This window comes from Condylostylus longicornis, unplaced genomic scaffold, assembly GCF_029603195.1.
Source record: "Condylostylus longicornis isolate FDR11 unplaced genomic scaffold, ASM2960319v2 ptg000013l, whole genome shotgun sequence".
NCBI lineage: Eukaryota > Metazoa > Arthropoda > Insecta > Diptera > Dolichopodidae > Condylostylus > Condylostylus longicornis.
Window position 1 is genome coordinate 1,234,771 of NW_026577982.1, and position 21,587 is coordinate 1,256,357.

Consider the following 21,587-nt stretch of genomic DNA (forward strand, 5'->3'; position numbering starts at 1 on the left):
TTCAGATGCCAAATTTATTATGCAAATACAATAGAACTACATGTGTGCATACATACTTATTTACATTTCTAAATATAGGTTATTCTAAAATTTTCGTAAACAACAGACTTTCCTTATTCTTAAACTCTATCTTATAATTCTATAAGCAATCAGAATATTTTCAAATTTTGTTTTCAATTTTGCAGAATTTCAGAAACAATAAATTTCAATCTGCAATCTGCATACTTAGGTACTTAAGTGTATTTGTGTTGAATAGTTGAAGCCATCTAGTTAACGATAGTTTAATTAACAATTTACAAGTTTACAATATCTTAAATAATAACGACAGTGCAGAACGATATTATTTCTTCTGTAAAACATAGAAAATTACTTTCCCTGCTTTCTTCATTCTTGTCTGCAAAGACGTGGTAATTAGTTTCACATTCAGTTATGTACGAACATTTTCTAATATATCTATTTGTAGAAATAGAATAACCTGTTCTTTTTTATAACTATAAGACGTTCATGAATAGATAAATTTTTAACTTGCATCTAAGATGAAAGTTCATAGAATATTTATACCACGTATCAATGCAAAACATGCATATCATACTCACATACATGTGTGCATATACACATATTATGCATGTACATATACATATGTATGTATAATGTACATATTTTGCTTGTATAACCTTCAAAACAAAATATACAGTTATATTATGTAAAACACATGTTATTAAGAATATTATTTTCAACCCACAACATAAAATTCTGCAAAAAAAAAAGACTTGAAAAATATTTTAACAATAGCAATACAAACAACAATAATAAATATAAGAGAAACATTATAGAAAACATGTAGAAAATTAGAACTGAATTATATAATGGCGGCGGCGTCATATAAGAAATATGCCGCTATTGCCGCCACTTTTAAAGTAATTATTTTAAAGGCAATAATGTAAGTTCATATGCACATATGTATGTAAGTATGTTAACAATTGTTTTTGTAATTTCTAATCTTTGTTTTTGTTTGATGGTTTATATTAAGAAAATCGTTTAATTCTGTCCCACAAGCACAATCAAGTAACACAATTGCATATTAATATTAAAATGAAGTAAGAAAAAAAGTAAGAAAACGCGCAGCTCATAACAAAAATTTGAACAAAAAGAATTAAAAAAAAAAAAATTTTTTTTTTTGCACATTAATTGAGCTTTGATTATTTGCGCGACATTTAAATATAAATATGTGTGTATGTGCATATGTACATATGTATGTAATACAAATATGTAAAATAAAAAAATTAATCATATTCATTTAAAATAGTCAATCATAGAAATATCAAAATGTATACACACATACATGGATATAAAATATGTACATTTACAGTGGAGCTTTAAGTACATTGAACGTCAAGCTGTTGAACTTCTTTCACAAGTGTATTAGAACAAACTTGCAAAAAATGCAATTAACGTGGCAGTACGCAGTGCTTAATAAAAAGATGCTTTTCAGATATGTACTACATAGCGTCAGATATAACAGGTCAAGATTCACAGTAACATGTGTACATGATCATCTCACTTTTTCAATAAAATTGATAATTTTTTTGTTGGATGTTGTAAATTTTTTCTCATAATTTTTTGTAAAGATTTTAAGGTGTCACCCAAAACAAAGTGACTGAATAATGACTAAATTTTATATATATATATATATTTTTTTTGGAAAAAGCAAGGTGCCAAATACAGAAAAACATTTTTCTCACTTGAATATTACTACAATTCACTCAAAATTGTTACCGCGTTCGTCAACTAATTTTAGCATAACTTGGGACTTCGCCCCTTAAACACCGAAATGCTTTGTTAGGTTTAATTTTAGTCTATAATAAGTGTGCAACTGGAAACGTGTCTTAGCGTTAAAACATACAACTTCCCGAATAACACAGCTGGATGATTATTCACTAATCAAAACTAGTTTGATTAAATGGAATTTCAAACAGCTTATGAGTAATATTTAACATATTATAAGCTTAATTTAAAGATTATTTCCTAAATTTAATTTTAAATTTATTAATTGGTTGTCTTGAGAAAGAAAACGTTAGAATATTACATGTTCGAGCTATTTTACTAACTGTATATTAATTATCATAATAATTAATACATACATATTTTTTAATGCTAATTATATAATTATATTATATAATTTATTATGTAATATAATTTTATATTATGTCTACATTTATTTGGTAAAATTATTATTAAAGAATTTATTATATTATAATGTTATACTTGAAATCATTATACTTATAATAATATATTAAAAATATAGGAAAAATAATTAAAAAAAAAATTATGAAAATAATGCACTTTCTATGCACACTTTTTCTTAATACTTTTAGTGATTTTATCTTGAAATTTTTTTAATTATTTATTTGCAAAATAACATACTAAATATGGGGAGCACATTAAGAAAATTACAATATTTTCTATGCTATTTTAATAAATTTTATATTCAATGTTAATTATTAATATTTAATTTCAATTAAATTAATTTATTAAAATTATGAAATAACAAAAAATGTTATTATTTTTCAATATAATTACCATGATCATATTTGTAATATATACTCGTATACAAGTAATAATTTTAATAATAAATTATTAAGATTTTCCGGTTAATATTTTTTCTGTTCCGTTTGATTATAACGACTATTGTATGTAAATATATAACATATGAATAAAAATTTATATAATATTGCTTAAAATGTCAAAAGAAAATCAGGGTTATTAATCAATGTAATTAAAAAAAAATAATTATGCAATAATTTTAATTTGTAATTCAATATTTTAATTAGGCGGCTTATTTGTATTGTATTGAATACAAATTTATGATTCATTTTACAAAATTTAAAATCAGTTTACATTTTGCCATTTTTTGTGAGCACCGTACTAAGTTGTGAAGTTTTTTTTTACAAATAAAAAATTTTTAATATTATTCCGCAAAAAATATTATGAATTTTATTTTAAAACTTAAATTTTATTGATCATCTTCAAGAAACTAAGATACAGTTGAATTTTAATAATTAAATTTACCAAATTATGACAATTGCTTAAGCAGTCAACTTTTAAATGACATTTTTTTTTATGACATTTTGAAACTTTTTTCTGTCACTACTTCGTATCATTTGTTGTAAATCAAAAATTCTACTTCCATCTACCGGAAACAAACAACGTTACTGTACAGATCAGTGTTGCCAAATCTTTCTTGCTTAATTTACCACCTTTAGTTCAAAAATTTCCATTTTTTTCCCTTTCCAAACCCTATTTTTCCTAAATAATTGCCTTTTAGGAAATGTTTTATTTCTACCCATACATCTAGCATTGTACTTAAATAAAATACGTATTTCATCATTTTTTTAATTGCATAACTTAATAATGATATCTTAAACAGGTACTTTCAAATTTTAATATAAGGAATACTAACTATATATCACTTTTAAGAGCTTCAAAATAAAAAAAAGGACTTTTTATTTTTGATCAAGTGTAAAATGCATTTGTTCAAAAATAAAACAAGATATTGAATTAAAAAAAAAATATGTTAATGAAAAGTTTTCAATGAAATTTCCCATGAGTTTTGGCCTTTTTCCTTTCAAGACTACGAAATTCCCTGAAAATGAGAAATTTCCCATGAATTATTCGAGCATTTATTCGAGGTAGTGTAGTGTAGTAAAAATTTTACTTGATTTAATAAAAAAAATTAGGTGGAAGAATGAAATGTTGAAATGAAACTGTTTTTGTCTCTTTTTTTCATCAAAAATTTTAATGTATGTAATTTTATACCCAATTATAAAATTAAAATTGCAATATTTCAAAATTCAATTAAATTTTATAAATTCATAAATTACATTAAATTTCCTTAAAAAAAATTGAAAGGAACACAAAAATCAATGCCATTTTTTTTTATACTAAACGATTACAAGAAAAAAAAAATAAATTAACAGACGTAAATTTTAATCAAATTCGCCAAAAAAAAACAAAAATTGCAAAAGTCAACAAATAAATTATTAAAAAGTTTAATTTAAACAAACATTTTTGATAACAAGTTTTTTTTTATTTATAACATTTTCAGTAATGTCCAAATATCAAAAATAAAAAATATTTTTAGTTTTTTTTTTCTCAATTCAACATTCAAATGAACATTGATATATGCTTTTTTCTTAAAATTTCAAATTAGATTTTTTTTTATATTTACAAACTTATATATTACATATTTCTTATTTTTGACAGAACGCAAATCACAACAACATAATCTTATAATACAGGATAATTAAATTAAAATTACTATAATAAATTAAATACTTTGCACTCATGTTAAAGTTTACAAGAAAAAAGCAAAAAAAAAACATGAAAATTACTTTGAAAAGTAAACCCAAGCCAAAATAATCAAAAAAAAAACAAAACAGAATTGCCGATCAGCAAAAACAAAAAACAAAAGTTACATAATCCCCCCAAAATAAACGTGAATTTTGCATACGAAACGAAAACGAGGAAAATAAATAAAAGGAAAATTGCATTTTATTACATTTTAAAAAAGTAAAACACTATCGTCAATACCACCACAACCACCTCCATTCAACAACAACATCTTTGCGCATTAAATAATTTCAATGCAATAATCAACAAAAATTTTGTTGTTGGTTTTTTAAATGCACATATATTTAAGTGTATAGTGCAAATTTTGTTTTTGTTTTGTAACTGAATCAGAGGTTTTAAAATCTTATGTCATTTGAATTCCACTTTAATATTTTACCTTAAATTCAAATTGAAATTATCTTTCATTTAAATTTAAATTGTCCGCATATAAAATTAAATTACGATATTACGAATTACCTATTAATGTGCTCTTTTAAATATTGTATAACAGTTTTAATTACGCATACAATAATTCTTATCAAGTGTATAACTGTTTTAACCTATGACAGTTGTAATCAAGCGTACTAATTTAATAATTATGCGTATAACAGTAACCACTATGCGTATAACACTTTTGTCTGCAAAATTTTTGTGACTATAAACGAGTACCTAAGGAACTAAGGGAGTTTTACTTACGAATCTAACATTTTTTACTATTCCAACTTATAAAACAAAGTATTTATTAGTATAATAGTTATACACACTTGATCTTTGATTCCGGTGTGTCTTTTCCTACTTTCATATAGTAATGTGAAAATATAAACATACATATTTTATTTTAAATAGTAGTTGCAAGTTACACTTCTGCATAATAACTGTTATATTTGTGTATAACAGAACTTTTATATATATATATGCTCCAAATATTCAAATATTCGCTAAGCAAGCTACAACGCTCATGTATTTCAAATTTCAAATAAAATTGTTCTGCTCTGATATTGCAATGTAACACTTTGGTTAGCCGAATAAAAAATATTAAAATTTTTGTTTCATATTATTTGCATTGGTGTTTCATTTATCGAATATCGTATACTTTTTAATCAATTTTATTGTTTGTTTTTCTTGATTTTTTAATTTTATAGTTCAATTTTCAAAGAATTGCAAGCTAATATTATTCACAATGTATATACATAAACTACCTATATATATAAACATATGTATAACAAAAAATTTTGATTTATTATACAACGTGGATATTATAAATGCACTTGTATTTGAATATCGTCATATATTTGTAAATTTTTTTTATATATTAATAGTTTAATAAAAAAAAATTATTTCTTTATCTAAAACGATTTGATTGCAAATTAAGTCACACAAATCTAATTTTAATATTCTAGGCATGTCAGCCACCTTAACCTGGTGTTCTGTATTTTAAGCATAACTATAGATTTTACATATGTGTGTATGTTTGCATATTTGTATAAGTATCAATAAATTTTTATAACATAATCTTGAATGTATGTACAATAAACATAACTGTGTTTATTATATTTCCCTACCTATATTTTATGACAATATGGTGATTAATGGAAAAATTTATTAACAAAATTTGTGGTTATTAGATATGATTGGAGCAGTTGTACGAAGAGAACTTTAACAATGAAATAATGAGAATTTCATGATTGTTTCAAAAAAAATTCCTTGTTGGAAATTCTTTTCCACTCGCAAATTCCGAAGAAATTACTTAACATGCGACCTGAAAGTAGCTATGTAAATAAAAATATTCTTGAATAAATGATAATCACTAAGGTAAGTGTAGCTAATACTGACAGTGGCGGTAATACTGATATATATGAGGTTTTTTATAATTATTAAGAGATTTTCTCTATACAACATATATATATATTTTTATTTCTAGATTAATTCAAATTATCGCAATACTTCCTTTTATTTAGTTTTGAAATAACTCCAAAATATTGAACATAAATCAGTTTTGTTTCCATAGACATAGCAATGGTGGGTTGAATTGGAGAATTTCTTATACTTTTTGCTTAATTTTTCCGATTTTGTTTTTATTGCTTTTTGACTTATTTGAGGGTTAAAAATATATGTATTTATATTAAATTAAATATTTTGATTATTTTTTATCTTATTTTATAAGTAATTCGGAGTAAAAACATTAAATAAATAAGAATTTTAACAAATAATTTCTGTCAGTATTAGAAACATCTAAAATTCGACCATGCTTCTATTACTGACATATGTGTCAGTAATACGTCCAAAATCCGTATTTTTATAAATTACGTCATTTTTAAAATATTTAAATTTTTATTTTCGTATTTATTTAATTAAAATCGAATTTGAATTTTCTTTCTAATGTCCGAATTCTGACACTAAGAATTTACTACAGGTTCGGAGTATTTTACCTTTAAAAACTGGTGTCAGTAATACGATCTAAAGAGGGTCAATATTATGTACAAAATTATGTCAGTATAAAGTTTTAATTTTGATATTCATTTTAATTAATTAAAATAATTTCTTTATACTTTAAAATTGTTTAAACTATTTCAGTCAAATGAAAATCGATTACATTTGTGAAAACCTATATCTGACTATGACCTTTTTACCTTTTTAATAGTGATATTCGTCTAATAAATTGTGTATCAATATTGTATTCAATACTGTCAATAAAACAGTACAATTCGGTTTCTAAAAAAATGCTTTAAAATTACTGTAAACGTTAACGTCATAACAAATATCACAACGGAAATGGTTCTCTTTAAATAAGAAAAGTAGTCCTTTTTAATAACCCAAAATGTTGTTCTCAAAATTGAGAATGGGTTGCTTTCGTTACGTACTTAATACATAAATAGTCTTTGTTAAAGCAAAAAGCAGCTTTAGAATAGGCTTATTAGCAGCTTTAGAATATATTGATCTGATTTCTTATAATTTCGTGTGATATGGTACATCATATTTTAGGTATTATTTATAAGAATACATTTGTAGCAAAACTTATAATACTTTATAAAACATTATGTAATTTCGAAATAGATTTTTATAAATATCTTTTAAAAATTTTTATTTATTCATTGTTGCATATTAAGACTACTAGCAAAAGTACATTCTACAGTAATAATAAATTCAAATCAGCTGAATTTCACATATTTTTACCTTTAATTCAATTAAAAATATGTTTTTTATTTTTGTTTGAATTATATTTTTATTCATTTTTAATTTTTTTTGAAATAAGATGAAATATCCGTAGAAATCTAAATTATTATTCCATTTTTATTTAATATTATCATTTTAACCATTTTAACCATTATTCATATATGGAATATAGATTACAGCATATGAAATTACATTGTCAGTATTAGGAACACAAACTGTCAGTAATAGACACAAACATTTGCGGTTATGTCAATATTAGGAACATTTTTGCTTTTCATTTTTAATCGAAAAATTATGAATTAAAAAATATTTTGATTAAATAATTTTATAAAAAACATTATTCTCAATTATCCAAATTATTCAAAAAATCGGAAACACGATCATTTATTGTATCCCACATATAAAATATCTCACGCCAAAGTTGAATTTGTTGCGAAGTATGTCAGTAATAGGGACACTTACCTTAAATAGTTTGGGATGGGAATCACATTCCATGTCTGAATGTACTTGAGATATACCTGTTGCATTTAGTGATTTGGAAAAATTAATTTGTGAAAATGTAAATTTGCAATTGTAATTTTGGCCTTAAAAGACAATGGTTAAAACTTGTTGTGTACAAAAGTTAGAATTCCTAAAATTGCTGCATTAATGATTCTCTTGCAATTATATTTGATGACAGGACAGTACATTGGTGTGCAAGTAATATGAAATAGTAAGCGCAATAAAAATCTTTGTTTTTGTCGTTCCTTATTCGTTTTTTCTAGTTATTATTTTTATTGTTACTCATGTTAGTGCAATAGGGTTTGTGTCCATGATAAATAGTTTTTGATTTCATAAAATTGATCAAAAAAGACATTTTATGTGTGCATTATTGGCCATGTTTAATTTTTTTATAATTTATCACACTCTGTTTTTTCTTATACAAGTATAAAAACCTGTAAGCTTTGTGATAGTCATTAATTATTGTCTATTTCAAGAAGGATTGTGGCGCATATACATTAGGATTGTGGTGACAATTTGCAAGATACAAAATTTTTTTTTCATAGTTCCGAAGAATTGTATATTTCGTATACAATTTCATGATTACTAGCAATATAAAATATGAACCAGCTGATTAGGCCTAAGATTGGGACTCTCAATCTGATTTCGAACCCACATACTTTTTTTAAATGTAAGTTTGTTTCCAGCTCTAAATCTTATTACGAATCTCAATATATTATACGTATAATTTTTTAAGAATCCAATTCCAGCAATGGAAAATTTCGATTTCGACTCTTCGATTCAAACTTCGGATTCTTTGAATCCGATTCCGATACTTTGATTTCGATTTCGCTTCGATCTAAATTTTTATGTTCGAAATACTTTTACGTAGGTATATTAGGATTAAAACTTTAGAATTTTTTAGAAGAATCAGAATTCTTTATTTTAGAATTAGAATTTTGAAGTATGTTAATGTTCTTTGTTTGATGGCTAGTCATATTCTAGTGATTTATTTATACATTATGAAATTGACACATTTTTGACAACTTCAATGGTAATTGTATATTTTTTTTTTATTTGCGAAAAATCTGAAATTTTGTCGCTTTGAATTTTTATTTCTTCTACAAAATTTTCCTGTTTTACTTGTTTTCCATTTAAGATGGATTTTTTTTCTTTTAACTCTAATAGATTTTTGAAAGCGTTGAATATTTTTTATTGCAGATAACCATTATATTTGCTATTGGCTTTTATAAAATAAATAATTTTTTTCTTTTTTTTTTCATTCTGTTTAAAATTTATTACTGTGATGAAAAATAATTTGTATAGAAATAATTTAAAAAATTAAAATAATAGCAATAATAATAAAGAAAATAAAAATTGGTAAAATGGTGGCACTTGATGACGGATTGTAATAAAGAAGAGAGAGAGAGAGAGAGAGAGAGAGAGAGAGAGAGATTAAAAATTATTTACCTATTTCAAATTGGTCGGTTATAAATTATGATTTTCAAGTTTCTAGCTGTTTAATATTATACTTACGACAAACTTTTATTTCTGTATTGCAAAATCGAATTTAAAAACCTTAAGTTAGCTGAAGGTTTGTGAGTTATTTTATATTAGATTTTTTGTTATTTTAAATTATAACTGTTTAATAATAGTTATTTTTTATTTTATATCTTATTGTTTTCTTCTTTTTAAAAGGATTGGTTATACTTGTGAAATATTTTAATGTTTTAAATTCAAGGTTTCTTTTATGACTCTTAACTTTTTTAAAATATATTTTATCCGTCCAAGATTGAAAAGGAAAATATTGATGATTTATGAATAAAGATTTATTTATTTACTTTTTGTTTTGTTTCAAATGAAGTTTGATCTAATTTAGAACTAAGATTTTTTTAGCATATTTTCAATAATAATTATTGGTCGATTCGGCTTATAGAAATATTGGAGTGAGATTTTGACAATAGATCATTTTTCTGTTTATTTTTCGAAATTTATCATAGTTCCATTATGTAAATGAGGTTATTGAGTTAATATCTTTAATTTATCATTATGATTAGTGAATTAATTCCGTTATGTAATTGAGTTAATTAATAAATTGAGTCAGAATATAAAATAAACGGATAGTGTCAAAATTCTAATTGATTTTCATATTGTTAACTTAGGAACTTTAATTTCAGTGTAACAATAATTCTAAATTTCGTCATTCCTTCTAGAAAAAAAATTACACTAAAGCGGCAACTCTTTGTATTCATTGTTATAAGTATTAATAAAATGTTTGAATATTAATTTTAATAGGAAATGTAATTTTTTAAATTCCGAACAATAGTTACTAAATTATATTTTTTCTTTTGTTTTTTTAAAAAACAATATGCTACAAAATAAATACTTGATCCAATTATTGAACTGAAGTGGAACAAAAACAAGGTATAACTATATACTGAGCTCATGATAAAAAAAAATTAACAAAAAAAGTAGCAAATTTAATTGATTATAAATTTGCAAAAAGTTCTTTGTGCAAGAAGTTCACCTTTTTGATTTTTTGTTTAATAAAAAGAACGAATAAATTACTAAAATATTAATTTTTTTGTTGTATTTTTACATAACATGTAAAAGTAATTTTCATGTTACGTTTTACGATCAATTAATCTGTTATAGAATAACATATGTAATGTTAAGAAGAAAAAAAAGACCCATGTTTTGACCCACGTGTACAATTGGCTATAATTTTTAACTAATAAAAATATTACAGATTGAAGTAAAAAAAAAATTTTTTTTTATTTTTATGACTCAAAATTTTATATCAATATGAAAATTAATATCAGAACTTGATGAATCACCGATAAAAGTTGTTGTTGCTAAAAAAATGCTTTCGAATAGAATAATTGAAACTTGTTAAATAAGTGTTAGTTTTCAAGAACTCGTAATTTAATTACATGAGGCAGTTAACTTTTTTTGCTTGGTAACATGTATCGAATAAACGATAGTGCGTATACGACGTATTAATTATAATTAGTTATAATTATAGCTGGGACCGACAGACCAACAGACATTACCAAGCTAGCTTAGAATTTAATTAGAATACTGAGTTCCTTTATAAATTAAACTGTAAATATTCTACGAGTAAGTATATAAGAGCGGCTACCAAAACTGCAAATTTTTTACACAAAATATGTAATCTACTTTATGTCAAACATTTTGGTAAACAAATATATAATGGAGACTGCCAATTCTACATTGGTCAGCTGTGTACCTTTAATTACAAAAAAAAAATTTCCACTTACATTTTTATGTTTCTCTCTGTCTTTTTGAAATTTTTGTCTGCAAAATTATGTCAATTTGTTATCAATTTCGCTTATTTTTGACATAATGGTACAAAGTGAATTTAGTACATTCTTACTTGCGTTAAAAATTCTGATTGTATCAAAATTGAGAACGTCAAATTCACAGCAGATCTTTTGCTTCGTTCGGGTATAATAATGGCTCTAATATTAACATTTGACAATTTTTTATCTATAATAACAATTTTACAACAACTTCTTAAAAATTTTGTAACACAATGTACTTACTAAAAATTACTTGTAATTCTAAAGCAAAGTATTGTTAAATTGCCTTTAATTGTTTTTATTTTTATGACACTCTTATAAAAACTGTGTAAAATAAAATTAAATTAAAATTACTTGATATTTTTATAGGCAGAAATTCATTTTTATAAAGAGACATGATTCATCTTTTTGTATATAATGTACAATTTCCCTTTCTAACAACAAAAGAACAGATTTCTAGAGCCACACAAGTAAAAAATATAAAATTTTTTTTTATTTCTTACTTATTTTAGTGTTTTTATACGATCTTTAACAACTATAAGGAAATAAGTAACTATTTTTCTTATTTCCTTTTGATTTTCTTTAAAAATGACAATTATTATTATTACTATTATTGTAGATGCGATTAATAATTTACATAAAATAAATTTAAATTACTTTGTTGACAGTAAACACTTTATATTATTTTTTTATTTGGTACGTAGTTTTTATTGTGAAAAGACCAAATGTTGCTCAAAAAATTTTATTATATTAATAAAAATAAAATTTTAGAATATATCTACGTATACCGATAAAAAATTATTTTGTACTTAAGTATTATTTTCTTAAAATTGTTTGTTATAAACACACAAACAATATTATGTACACTTATATTAAGAATACAGTCGAATATATTTAAAAAAACGATGAAATTCCTATAATTTTTTATTGGACAAGATTATGTGCACAATAGCTATTCGAATCAAAAAAATTTTATGACATTAAATTATTTACGATTACTGCCGTGAAAATTTAGTTATGCTTTACCAATAATACAGTTAACAGCTGCCGCTATGTGGATAAATTCTCAAAAAAAAATTTAAAATTCTGTTAGATTGTAATTTTGGCCGCGAACATTTTAGAGTTTAAATTTCTGTCTTTCTCTACTGTCATTGTCTACTTCTTCTGTGGTAATTAAAACTTAGAAGAGCATATTTTCTAAAATTATTAAATAGAATGTTATTTCTATTCTCAATTTTTAATAACAAATTTATTTTAAATTTATAATGAGTTATTCATATTGAACGAAATGTCAAAAATATTATTAAGTACGCTGGTATACCACTTGGTATACCACTTGCATAGTTTATATTTCTGCCTTGCGACATTTAACATCAAAAATCGTAAGTTTTGAAAAATTGAATATTTTTGTTCCTGTAGCATGCGATTACTCGTACAATTAAATAGCCAACGCAGTTTTTAATTTTCAAATAAAGATTATGGTGCAAAAAAATTGAGTAGAGTGCAAAGGCGAACATTAACAAAACTTGTAACAGTTCAGTTGGGATTCAAATTTTTGTAACAACAACATTTCTGGAACAACCTCGCATAATTCTCGTTATTCCATTCCTCGTTACGATGTGAACATTATTTGTGTTTTCTAGACTCATACTTCGAGATTCGACTATCTATATAAGTAATCGTATACCTTTGTTCATATGCAGATGAGGTTTTATTATATACCAAGTATACCTTAACTTAATAAATTTTGCTCTTATTATGTAAAAAATATTAAAAAAAATAATTTTTTCTACAATTTTTTTTTGTAACATTTTTTTTTTTTTTATTGTTCAAATATTAAAAATTGTTTTATTGTTTATTGTTGAAAATACGATTATTTTAATAACGATCGCTATATTATTTTTTGCAACGCTTTACAATTTTTTAAATATGCATTTTTGCATTAAGCAACCAAAAAAACAAAATAATAAAATTGAATAACAAACGATGATAAAAAAAAAAGTGAAACTAAAATAGAAATCACAGCCATATAAGAACAAAATATTAAAAAAAGAGAAAAGAAAAATATTGCATTAAAAGTAAATCAAACAAGAAACTCCTTCAGTTCTTAAAAATTATAAAGAGAAAGGAACAAAAGCCGCTCACTCGCTCGCTCGCTTTTAAACACGATTAATTTCATTTTCATAATAATATTTTTAAAGCTTCTCATAAATTGGGGGAGTTGTTTTGTTGAAATATTTTAATTTGGAATCGAGAATACTTAAATGCTTTCGTTTATTTGGTTTGTTAGTTGTAAAGTTGGCTAGTTTTACTTGCGGTTGACTCATTATGCCAGTCTATATATGCTTTACTTATCTCACTTGTGTATCTCTCTTGTTGAAATTGTTAGTTGTAAAATTGCATTAAAAATGAAAATTGTTTGCAAGTAATAATAAATTTTAATCGTTATTAAGATTATATAAAAGAAAATTAAACAATTATAAACTAAAAAAAAAATAGGTTAGTTTTAAATTAAATAAAAAATAACACAAAGAAAAAGAATCGTGTTAATACCAAGAAGGAGTCCCAAAGAGTTTCTAGTAACAAAAATAATTATGGAAACTAAGTAATTTCATGGCAATTATTAATTTACAAAAGTAAAATTATTTTTATTTCTGATTATTTAATTAATTACTTACTTACATTTATGTAATTGAGTTCATTCTTAATAAAGATTATAAACCTATTAATTAAAAAACTAAATAATACAAAAAAAATTATAAATTAGTTTTTGAAATTATACAAGATTAGATAGAATAATGTAGATTATTGAGAATTTTAATAAAATTTAATTTATTTAAATAGAAAAATGACTAATGTGCTACGCTATTAATTAAAATAATAATTATATTAAGCTAGTGTAATAATGTTCTAATAGATGTCAGGATCAATTTTAAAATTTGGATATTTTTACTGAAAAACAGAATACTTTTCAATAATATTCCATCATATTAAGTGAAACCGAGCAGAATATGGTTAACACTGACAGAGTACGTGTAATTATTTTCTTAGTCACGATCAAAAATTTCTAAAGGGTTGTTACTAAAGGCTCAATTTTCTTGGATATTCCATGTGCAGCCTAGCAAACGTATTGCATTCGTTTTTTAAGAAATTTAAGACAGATGAACGATATCTCATGTAAAATAGTTTATTTACGACTCCTTAAAGTCGAAAAGTTGACATTTGTTAAATGTGATGGAATCAATTATATTTCAGGTTATTGTATGCAAAACAGTTAATATTGTAAGTGTAATTAATGTGTTTAATTAAATTATTTTCGAATTTAAAATATTTCAGAAATTTTTTCAACACGTGTGCAATAAGTTCTTTCATTAGTGTATTAGATTTTTTTCTTATTTTAATTAAAAGACGGATAGTTTACATTTTACTATTTATGATTTAATTATGTACCTTAAATGTAAGGGAAAATTGTAAATTTCAATTTAATATTAATAATTTTCAATTCCTAAGTACTTAATTAAGAATATTTTAAAATAATTATTTTGAAATTAAAATTTTAATAATTAACGTGTGAGAAATTCATTGAATAATTTGCAATTTATTTAATTACAATTTATTTAATATAAAAAAGGGAAACTAAAATTATTCACAATAAATACTATTTTTAAAAAAAAAATACCTTTAACAGTTTATTAGGGAAATTTTTTACATAACAATTAACAATATTACAGATAAGGGGAAATGATCGCTTTAACATGTCAAAACATAAAAATCAAAAATTATAAAAAATGATTTTTATTTTGTTAAATTGAACAATAAAAAATTTCATAAAAAGAAAATAAAAATTTTTATGTGAACTGTGAATTTTCATGTTAACAACAGTTGGGCGGAGAATATAGATGGCCGACCTGTTGTTTTTCCATTCATAAAGTACTATATTAAAAGCCTATGTGATGATCCAATTAAGGAAAAGTACTTTTTGTTTTCTGTTATAATTTTTTTATTCTTTTTTTTTTTCTGAACTTTAAAGTCGATTAATAACATTTTTTCTAATTTAAGCGTTTTTTTTTATTTTTAAAAGAAAACATGAAGCGAATTTTTCTTACTATTGTGATTTTTTTTTTTCTTTTAGAGCCGACAACAATTAAAATAGAAAAAGTTAAAAAAAAAAAAAAAACATTTTTTTATTACAAAATTTTTTAAGTGATTTTTATAATTTTTATTTTTTAATAACAATTTTCCAAAATAGGGTAAGATTGACGGCGGCGCGGTATGTTTTTTTTTTTTGCAATAATTTTTATAAATTTGAATTGATAGTGCAGCAACACTTTCCTTAATTTAAATTAATTGCCGCCTTATGATGCATTTTTTTAGATGATAAAAATAAATAAAGAAAAATTTAAATAATTTTTTTTTTGTATTTGAATAAGTAAATAAAATATTGTTAAGTTTAATAAGTACATAAAATAAATTTGAATAAAATCTACATAATAATTAAGAAAAAAAAGGCAAATATTATAAAATTCATTCTATTACATTGCGATTGAATAATAATAATAATAATTGTGAATTGTTTATTGTGAATTCTTTAATTTGCAAATGTTATTTTTATATTGTTATTTTAATACATGGCGTTGAGAGGAATGACGTTATGTAGTTGTAATTAATAATTATTGGATTTTTTAAAGTGCATTGTGTTGTGAAAGTAATTTAAATAGTTTTTGTAGTTATTAAGCTTTATTGAGCTTTTGTGAACCAAAGTGAAATTTAAGGATCAATAACGTATTTTTTGATAAATCATTTATATTTTAAAAGACGCCAAATGGTCTATTGCTCTGCCATTGTATGTTAACCTTGAATTGACCTTGACTTATATAAATCGTTTGACATTTGAAATATTTTGAAGGTTATAAAAATTTTTACCTTTAAAATTCTCTTTTGCACTATATTAAGTCCGTAAATGAAAGAAAACCTTTTGTAAAATTTCTAAATGCAATATCATAAATTGTGAATCAAGAATTCTAAGAGAAAAGTCCTTTTTGCCATTGTATGTAAATCCAATAGTAAATAATACTAAAATTCATTTTGTTCTCTTCTTTTCGAAGTTCTCTCTTTACATAAAACTCATTTGAAATGGGGATATTTTATTTTCAGGGAGTGAAAGAAGAGAAAAATATTGTCATGATTTAAATTTCAAATTCCAGTTTCCATTAAAGTAAATACCATTTTATACAGAAATAACAAAAGCTGGGGCGGATGTATGTATCTTTTTGACAGCTGTCATAAAACTCTTCGTAAATTTTCGTAAAGACATGTACAGAGTTGATGCCTGCAAAATCAAATCACACATAAAAAAAAAAAACTCAAAATTTTTAAAATGTTGCATTTTAATGGAATAGAATTTTTTTCTCAATTTCTCAATAAAAAAAAAAACTAAACCTCAAAAAAAAAATTACTAAACAACAAACAATTTTGTTGCGCATTTTACCTATTTAAAAAAAATGTATATGTAAGTATATAAAAACACTTACTTACCATTTTTCATATTAAAAATCGCTATTAGATGGCGGTAAAACATCAATCGGTGTTAAAAAATAAAAACAATAAAACAAAAATCGATTGCAATGTAATGCAAATGATTTAGTGTTAGAAAAATTAAAAAAAAAAAAAGCAAAGATTAGTTAGAATAAAATTAGAAAAATAAAAAAATATTTTGATACAAAGAAGGCAAAGTAATGTAGAAGGTAGTAGACACGAACAACATCAAATGGCAAAAACAACAACAAAATTGCAAGTATGTTAAAAAATAAAACCACCACCCGGCGTCGATCGCTTACCATAGAAATTCGTTGCCATGCTTTTTTCTATACTCTTTGTATTTTTTTTTGCATCAATTAAAAGTTTTAATACTGTTTTTTTTTCCACTATAGATGTCGCACTATTTTTTATTTTTTTTTTTTGATTCGCTTCTTTGTTTGTTAGTTGCTACTGTTGGTTACTTTACTCTTTACTACTGTGCACCGTTTGTTGCATTTTTTTTATATTGTTAATTTTGCAAAAAAAATTAAATTGTTCCAAATACAAAGCTTAACTTTAGTTTTTTTTTATTTCGTTCTCCATTTAAGCTTAAAAATATTATTTATGTTGTATATTTACCGTTATATTTATAATTGCTTGTTATTGCCTCTTTATATACTCTTAAACTTATGCAATTCGGCTATCATCAAAGTAGAAAAAAAAAAAACAAGAAAAATAAAAAAAGATGTTTTCTTACTAATTGCGCGCGCTTTTTCTAATTTTTTTTTTTTAATTTGTGCGCGTTGTTTTTTTTGTCTGTGTTTTTATATTTTTTTAATAATTTCAATGTAAACTGACTGACTGTATTGGTTGATAGTTTTCAATGTAAAACTATGTTGCAAGCGCTAGATTTCAAAAATCATATAATCAAAAGTCTGCTGCTTGTCTTGCTTATTGTGTTGCACATATAATTTTCAATTTCTAATTAATTTTCTTTGTAAAAAAGTTGGAGTGTTATGGGTGAATCAGAGGGAGTGAGAGAAACAAAGTAAGTTGTGGATTTTAGATAATTGTTTTCATTATATTTGATTTAAAATCATAGGAAATAAAATTGCTAATGGAAATAAGAATTTTTTCATATCTAAAGACAAAAAAAAGACGGAAGAAAATACCGCGAAAAAATTTTTCACTTGGAATTTAAAACTCAATTTTGAGATATGCACTTTTGTTTTTATATTCTTATTATTGTTTTTGATATGGAATTACATACGTACATGGGAAGAAAGAGTTGCATAAACTTAAGCTTAAAAAGTGGAAGACGAGATTTTTAATTGAAGTTTATTTCAATTTAAAAAAAAAAATTCCATTTTATTTTTTATTTTTTCAAATTCAATGCCAATTGCCTACCACGCAATAAAAATATTTTTATATACAATGAAAATTATTATTAAAAGCATTATTTAATATGTAAAATACTTGAGTGAATGTTACATAAGATTAAAAATGATTTTGATTAAATTTTCATTCGAATATTTTCTTTCTGTGTAAAATTTGAATACGATTATCAATTATGACGTAGGAAAATTTTTAAAAGATGTCAATTAAAATTTTATTTTCAATTGTGAAAGTAAACGTTTTAAATAATGATAAATTAAAGTAAATTTGAGCATAATATGGATGTGAGCAATAAAAATGCTTTTCTAAAAAGTTTCTTAATCAGAATTTGATTTGATTTCAATTAAAAAATTTTGAGTTTGACAGATGTCAAAATTAATGTAATCCCGGAACAAATATGACAATTTTATTTTAGAAATATTTCAAATATTCAAACATATTTTTTTAATAAACATTAAAATTTCTGCTAAAATTAAAAAAAACATTTTGTCAATTATTGTATTTAATTGCTAAATTTTGAGTAAACGATACCCAATTAGTATATTTTTTTTTAAATTTCAATGTCATTTCAATTACCTCCATTTTGAGTAATTTTTTTTTTTTTATTTTACAATGTGACTATAATTTTTTTGTTTACTTATAATTGCATTTCATTTTTCTTTGACCATCATCATCAATATTCGAATCATATCGCATCTGACAGCATATAATAATCATAATTAATTAGTTGTCATAAAATAATTATTTTAAACAACTATTCATTTTAAATATTCAGTAAACCGAATTTGCATTCGCATTCATATTACTCATATTTCATACTTTAAAAAAAAAACGCAAAAAAATAAGAGTAAATTCGTCGGTATGCAATTAAATTGCATGTTAATCATCGATTTAATGATTGTTTTGGTAGTCGATGGTAAACAATTTATGAATTTATTGTCGTTTTGAATTATTGATGGGAAATATCGAAAACGATCACAATGTATTTGATATTCATAACTTGTTATTTTTTTTTATCTTTTGTTTTTTAAAAATCAATAAATGCCGGAAAATGAAAAAAAAAAAAATTATTTTATTTTTGCATTTTTTTCTGTGTTTGTAAAGAATCAATTGTAATAAATTTTTTGAGGTCTAACTAGGTCAACAACTTTAAACTATTTAATATACACTGTGTATGTGTATGTATTACTGTATTCCAGTAGCATTATTATATAAATTTAGTTGGTTTATTGAATGAGTCTAGAGATATTGAGCAGATTGCTATATAAAATAAAATACTTAGAGGAATCTCTTCATTTTCTTAGATTGTCAAAATTATTTGACAATCTTATTGATCTACACGCGTATACATGCGATAATACTTTAAGAATATCGAAAATATTAGAATTGACATATTAATTCTAGTTTTAATTCTTTCTATTAGAATTGACTAGTATCGGTGTTTAAGTGATTGTTTTACACGTAGTCCATTTGATGTCAGCATACATTTGCTCATACAATTGTCAAACATTCGAAAGCATTTTCTACGTTTTATTTTCTTAAATTTTTTTCTTTTTAATTTAAGTCGATATTCTTTCTCATTACACTCACTTAACTTGAATGAAATTGAAATTCCAAAAACCTTCATATCATCATTTTATTTATTTATTTTTTTTTTGTTATTTAAGGTTAAAAATTTAATTTTACTTTTAAATATTTTTTTTTATTAAAAAATGAACATTTAACATGATTTTATTTTATAATTTATTTTTTTTTTTTATATATTTTTTGCATATTCGTAATAAAAAGATTTGTAATAATAATTTTAAATTTCATTATCAAGATTCTAAAGAAAAACAACAAAAAAAAATTTGTAAAAATGTCGGTAAAATTCATACAAAATGTCAACAATTTTCAATAAAAATGACAGCAGGATGAAAAAAAAATATTCAATAAACTTTTAAAATCTTAATCCGAATATTTTCGAATAGAAAATTTAAAATAATTTCCTGATAAAAATCGACGAAAAAAAAAATAAAATTTTACCATTACCATTTTCACAGGTAGCAAAAAAATTTTACAATCTGTCATTGAAACTTCAAATATTATTTTGACATTCAAGAATTGTGATTCATTTAGGTACTATACTTAAATTTTTAATTTCATTTTATATGCACTGCAACAAAAATTCATGTAGGCAAGAAAATTTTCATCTTTCTTTCGACGATTCTTCCGATTTTATTGAAAAAGGTGTTCGATTTTTTAATTTTTTCTTTAGTGAATCATCATCACCATCACTATGATTTATCTGTCAGTTCAAGAATTTTTTTTTGTTATTTTTACATCGCACCTGTAATCACCTGCTTATAAAATTGATATAATCATTAATTTTTAATTTTAAGTTTAAAGTTAAAAAAAAAAAAAGACGCAAAAGTTAATAATTTTTTTTTGTGTTAATTTTATTGGTGTACGCAATAAATTTATAAAATTATAATGACCTTTTGATAAAAAAATAAAGAATGACCGCCGAGCCCATAAATTTCAAAGTATGTGAGTGTAAAGATAGCAATCTAAACAAGTAAATAATTTTATTTTAAAAAAAAAATATTCTTTTTGTTGTTCATTTTTTTTAAAGCCTACAATTAATTTATTTATTGTAGCATTATTGTTTTTTTTCTTACATTGCGCGATACTAAATGTGCAAGTGTATGGACTGGTTGATTTTAATCAAAAGTTTGTGTACAAAATGCAAAGTGATTTGAATTTGATAAGGTATTGAAATTCCACCGATGAGTTGTTTAATAATTAGTACAAAATTAATTCGGTTTTGAAATATTGAGCACAAAGAGTAATAGTAAGAGTTAAGGACCAAGAATATTGAGCTTAAATTAAGTTTTTGGTTATTTTCCTATTTAGAGTTATCATTCATTAAATTAGATTTGTCATTTTTGCTTGGTTTGTTATTGATTCCCGTCAAATGAAAAAAATAATATGTATCCCCGTAAATATGCAAATTTTTTTTCTTACTGTAAGTAAAATATAAAATTTTCTTTATATGAATTCGAGTGGTATGTGTTATATTTTTCAAACGATTATAACGGTAAGTAAAACATGAATGGTAATGGCGGACAATTTCTGTTATTAATCTAGAACAACAGTGGAACGGCAAAATCAATTTGCATATAAGTTTTTGGTCTATTTCACTTTCCCCTGCAAAAGTCGCGGCGATAATATTGCTTAATTCAGGGCAGTCCCATTCAAATACATGTGTGTATTCTATATGAATTCCGACATTTCAACATTGTATTATTGCAATTTTGAAGCCTAGGT